Below are 6,346 nucleotides of genomic sequence, written 5' to 3'. Positions count from 1 at the left end.
ACACACCTCAAAAACCAAGTAGTTCATACACAAACAGGCCAGCAGACATATGGCTATGTGAGCCAAGTAAATAGTGCTATTAATTCTAAATCCCTGCAATTAATCCCTCGGGTGGTCAGAGTGGTATCGTCTGCAGTGTTCATAACAGCAGTGTTTACTGTCTGATATCCAGGCATTTATTGGGTTGGATGGACATACGGCATGCTGAAGTAAAAGGCATTAAATACGCAAGATTTAGACGGACTCTATACGCATCCCTGCTGATATCGTCTAGTAGTTTTCTGTTCTAATGATATTGGATAACACTATATAGAGTAATATGAACTAACTGGAACTTGTTAATTTTAATGTACAACTATCTAGTGTATAATAATACCACAAAGGGGATTGAAAGTAGGGCTCTTGTTCAGTCCTGAAATTACATAGTTAATCTTGCATCACATTTCATAAGTTAATTAGTACAATAGATTGGCTACTGTATTACTTTGTTCACCCAATCATCTACTTTTAGGAATCACAATACTTAACTGATATAAACGGTAGTATAAAAGATTTGAACTACTACTGTAACTGCTTCAGACAGCTCCATAAACGATTCTGACTTACTCAGTCATATCTGCTGTGTATATGTGCCTCCAGCTGCAGTAGTAATGGTAGTGATAGTAGAAGTAGTCAACGTTGGCAACAAAGTCTATGTTATCTTGTGCACGCCTACATCATTTTCTGCATGAAGTGCAAGAGTTGTAACATTTATGTCTGGAGTGCTGTAAAATTGAATGGGTTCAGTGTAGTGAAATTAACTAGATTTCCCATGAGAGGCACTCATACACATACACACAAATGCAAACTGTAAGTGGAACACGTGCATGTGTGTTATATAGTATTTATAAGAAGAAAGGAAGTTGTTTCCAGGGATTTAGATGTACTTGAAGTTGGAGAAGAATAAAATATTTAGTAACACTTGAAAACACATAATTTTTCTGATTACTCAAAAACCACTTACATTGTGTTAACATTTCTTTTTTGTTTTGTTTCTAGTAATATTGCTGTCATAATACTATATTACAGCTGGGATGGTATACCAGGTCGTCTTTATACACATTGCAGCAGGTGTAGTGTGCAGAGTAAACACAGCACTGTGTCATGAAGGTGACAGAAGAAAACATCGCCCCCCCCCCCCCCCCCTCTTTCTCTCTCTGTCTGGATAATAAGTGATGCTGTATGGCTGAATTGCCTGTCATGTGAACGAATGAGCAGACTCCAACGGCATGACATGTCGCCCCAGTAATTTATCTGATGCTGCGGTGAGGTTCCACAGCAGTGGAGACGAGATGTATCTCGTATCTTCCAGTCATAGGGAGAAGGGGAGATGCTTCCGGTGTTGCCCCCCATCTTTCATCTCTCTCTTACTGCCCTGGTCATATGTAGTGTCTGTCTGTCTTTTTCTATTTTAACTCCAACCCCCCTCTCTCTAAGTATTGGCATGATGAATTCCTGCATCCACAAGGGAGAGGGGTAGAAGTAGTAGAAGAGAGTAGGAGAGTGAAGAGGAATATATAGGATCAAGAGGGAGAATGGGATAATGAAGAGGGGGATGGGAAGACATAAAATTTACAGTAGGGTCTGCAAGGCTATTTCACATAAGAAGATATGCTGTATTGCCTGAAATTTTGCAGTGACTTCAACAGTATAAACATAAATCTGACATTAGCACATAAAAATGGGACTTCTTCACTTGTCAATATCCTTTTCATGTAGAACATTCAGACAAGGAAGCTTGACAGAAGGATCCTTCTGTCAAGCTTCCATTCACATCAGTTCTAATTTTCCGAAACATGACCGACAGTGACTTGAGGACTCTGCTGGTGTGAGATTTGCTGGTGTGCAGCCAGCTGACTGACACGCTGGTGGGGGGAAGCTCCCGTCCTTAACTATTCTCCTCACATTCACCTTGCAGTCCCAATTATTCAAGGCAGCGTGAACGAGCGCTCCCTGCCAGCCAGCCCCAGCTGTGAAAAGTGGGTCATGGAATTTAAAGGCGCACACAGTATTTGTTGCACTGCACAGTCGCTGGCACCACTTTGGCTTTCTGTTCCTCCCCAATGCGCAGCAGCAGTAGATGTGCAACTCTGCGTCCTGCAGTTAATCTACAACTACATAAAAATCTACCAGAGCAAATTATATTAAGGCTTGATAAAGGAGGGGTAGTTGATGCTCTATTTTTAGATCTGCATAAAGCATTCAATCCAGTCGGTCATGATGATCTAATATGGAGACTCTCTAAATTTAACTTCTTATCTAGAGCACTGTCTACATATTTATCTAATAGGATGTAATGTGTTAAGCTTTGTGACACATTTTCCATTAACATAAAGTGTATAGAAGGTGGAATCACAAGGTGGTGAGTGTTAGTTCCCTTATTATTTAGTCTATATATTGATCTCCCTCAGAAGTGGCATGATGTAGAACAGCAAATGTATGCTGATGACGCTGTTTTATGCACACATGTAAAACAGCTGTGTTAGCAGCTTTTTTTCTAAAGCCATGGTACAGCCTCTTAAGATATTCTCATCAAAGGTGAAATGATTGATATAGCCACTGATTTTAAATATCTTAGCATGGTTCTGGATCCAAATTTAAACTTGAAACATGTTTTAAAAATGGTAACCATAGTACAACTTAGTGAATGTTAAACATATTAGAAACTTTCTCTCTCTGGATGCAGCCAAGATATTTATGCACACTGTGATCCTTTCCCACATGTCCTATTGAATTAAATAGTGGGAGCAGGCTGGAGATATGGCCATAAGACTTTGGACAAAAAGCCAATGTAATCAATCACTCTAGGGTACTGAAAAATACAACTTACTGAGTTTTGAGAATTTTAGATTATTGACAAATCTGTGCCTGGTTTATGAAATTTTAAATGTTGTACACTTGCTCAGTAAATTATGTTAGATCCTCCAGAATATCTTCTATACGAGATTGTAATTCACCATTTCACTGCATTGCATTTGAGCAATCAGCTTACTCTGTAGCAGCCACAAATCAATGGAACACTCTGCCTGATGATTCAAGGAGCTGCAGCTCTATCAGCACTTTCAAACCCAACTTTAAAAGTCTGCTTAAAGCCACTCAGCTCTACACTCACTTATTTTAGTATTCTTATGGTCTTCCTAGCTGGCCTTTATTTGACAAGCATTCAATTGCGGTGTGTGTGGTTTTGTAATGCCTGTCTTGCTTGTTCTTTATTTGTATAACTTTGTATGTTGTTGCAAATCTGTACTGTTTGTAATTGTGGTATTTGCTCTGATCTGCCAATGGACTACAGAAGCAAATGAGCTTGAAGCTATAATGTGGTACGGTACATCAAATGGTGACATTTATGTTTGAGCTGTACACTGTCCCATTTTTAAAAATAATTAAATAAATAAAAAGGATGGTTGGGAATGTGTGTCATCCATTATCACGTTGCCTCTGTGGGGGAAAAAAGCTGTGGCACCCTCACCAACTGCGTCTCCCTCTGTTGTCTGTCTCCTGTATTTGTTAGAAATAAAAAATACATGAATTTTGATTTGCAGTGAGTTTGGTTTGTTGCCTCACAGATCAATGATTGTGTAACTTTCATTGTAATAATTATGAACACTTAAATACTAGTCTTTACTACCTCAGAGACAGATACACTTTTCTACCTAGCAACAATGTACAGTAGGCCAGTAGGCTGGTCCATATGGGACTAGACATGCCGCAGAGAAAGGCTACTCATGCGCACATTGAGCAATAATGTCATACTGTGATGAGCTCTTTACAGAATCAGACAGCGCAAAGGACTGTCCTACTAAAACTACAGCAACACTATGTGGCACTGAGAAGGAACACATTAACGACCATGATGCTCTAATATACTCCCTATGTTGAAACACACACTCAAACATACTGTACATCTTAATAACGGCACATACTGTATTTAGCTGTTTAACACTCATCTCTTTCATTGTCTCAATGGAGCACACATGAAAAAATAGACAGGGTAGACATGTTTAAACAGTACAGAGTCATTCTGCATTTTTATTATCAGCAAAAACAAACCACACACCACATTACATTTTAAAAACAAGAACGCTTATTGTGGATGTACAGAAAAACAAAACTGCAGCTGAAAAACTGAATATTTTAGTCTTAATAAAAGGTATAAAAAGGAAAGTGTTTATTTAGTGAAATAAAAACCTTTGGGCCAACAAAATGTTCCCCCTCCACATGCCACTTTAAAAACACATGCAAACGTAAAGCTTTCTAGTATGGACACTTTCAAAATACTCTCCACATGATATCCCATAAATTATAAAATATCAACCTATTGTATTGCCCCTGAACTGTTTCTTAACAGAGTAAATCCTATGAAGTACCTCGACATGAATCCTGAATGCATCTCAGTTGCCTATAATGGCGTCCTCCTGAACTTTTCCTTCCAATCCACTGATCCAGAAAACACATGATCTTCTTTCAACATATCAAACGTGTGGTAACACTCAATCAAATTTAAATTGAGGAAAGGAGATGCAAAGAGGATGCCACTTTAGACTGTTTGCACTCCATCAACAAAGATAGACACATTTCTCTGGCATTGATCAACAGTGAAAATTCCTTTATACAACCAAAACCTGGGAAGAACATCAAAAACAGCACCATTTTTTTTAAATTTCCTGGATTCTCTCCAACGTGACAGCCACGTTGTCTCAACACAAAACTTCTACAAAGTCATACATGGTAGCTAAGTCAAAAAAGTATTTTTTGCTTGATTATAAGTTCATAATATCTATACTCTTTATCAATGTTTTTCTCTGTTGTTAGCATGCAAGACGGGTGCTTTGCAAGTGTTAAAATCAAACATTGCCCTGCTTTTGTCTTTGGCAGCTGAGGGTTTATCATATGGCAGGTTTAGGCCCTGCTCCATTCTGGTTGGTTCACAACTGAATGCTCGGAAATGAAACTGGGCCCAACCCCATAACAGAGTCATGATTGTACCACAGCTTACAGGTTTGTGAGTGTGTTGGTGCGCAACAATAAATAACTAAATCCACCTCTTAAACCTGGGATTCTGCAATTACAATATATTTTCTGCAACCTGGAAAAGTTAGACTTTTAAACATCTTATAATTCTGCACCCACCCAAAGATGCTTAACAAACTTAAACAATCTGTAAATCTGTAAAAATGCTGTATCACACTAATGCCTCCATGACATATGACATATGACATTTAGGACATAATACTCCCAGTAATGGCACACCTTCCCTTAAAGGACTTGACATGTTTAAGTGTCAAAGTTTCAAGTTGTCCTCAGGTTCTGACTCAACCTTATTTGCCTTTAGGTTGTCAGTGGTTAAGGTTCAGTGCTGAGAAACAGGTGGTCTGATCCTGAATGTCCTTGAAGGCAACATCACTCACTATTAGAGAGACGTAGAGAGAAGTTAGCAGAGTTAAGTGAACCGGGGTGTGAGAAACTGCAATGTTTGGGCTTTGTGCTTGGATCTAAACCACCAACTGATATGTATTCTGGTGAAATAGCTGGAGAAAGAGCAATGAACAACATGATAAGTGAAAGGCTGCCAATCATACAGGTTTTGGAGTCTCACACAGAGAACTACAACACCCATCATGCCTTGCTGTAGTGAAAAGTGTACTAAAACACTGGGTTAATGGCAAAACAATCTTTACTTTTAGCCTGTCTTTCTAAAAATGTCCCCACTCCTTTCAGAGTTTACACATCACAAAAGAAAAGAACTGATGTAATAACTCTGTGCTTTGAAATGAACTCAAAATAAAACTACAGAGCTCCTTTACTGTACATATGCAAGCGCTGATGGCGCAAGGATAATGAGGTTGACTTGAAAGCAGGACAATAACAAAAATCGTTGAAGACCACATTTCAATCACATGAACAATAAATGGCAACATACAGTACTTTAAAAAAAAAAGTAGTAACAGCAAAACACCTCAGTAAAAAAGAAAAGAAAAATCATGAAGCACTGTGTTTACATAGTGCTACAGCTAATTTCACACCTACTGCAGTACAAACATGTTTTTACCACCTCCCTTTTTTGATATTTGTTGGGATTTGAGTCTGTATAGCTGTTGGGAGTACAGCATTGGCTTGAAAAGTTTAAATATGGCTCCATGGAATTAGGTGGTTTTCATGTTTAAGCACGGTTGCAGTTCTGGCACACTCCAGGGCTTGACATTATTGTGGCTGTATGCTATTTAAACATATTGGTTGTGTCGTGATTTTGCTTACGTACCTTTCAACAGTCAAATACTATAATACACCTTGTTATCTATGCGAGTGT

This window comes from Scomber japonicus, chromosome 17 (assembly GCF_027409825.1).
Source record: "Scomber japonicus isolate fScoJap1 chromosome 17, fScoJap1.pri, whole genome shotgun sequence".
NCBI lineage: Eukaryota > Metazoa > Chordata > Actinopteri > Scombriformes > Scombridae > Scomber > Scomber japonicus.
Note: the sequence above shows the minus strand (reverse complement) of the source record.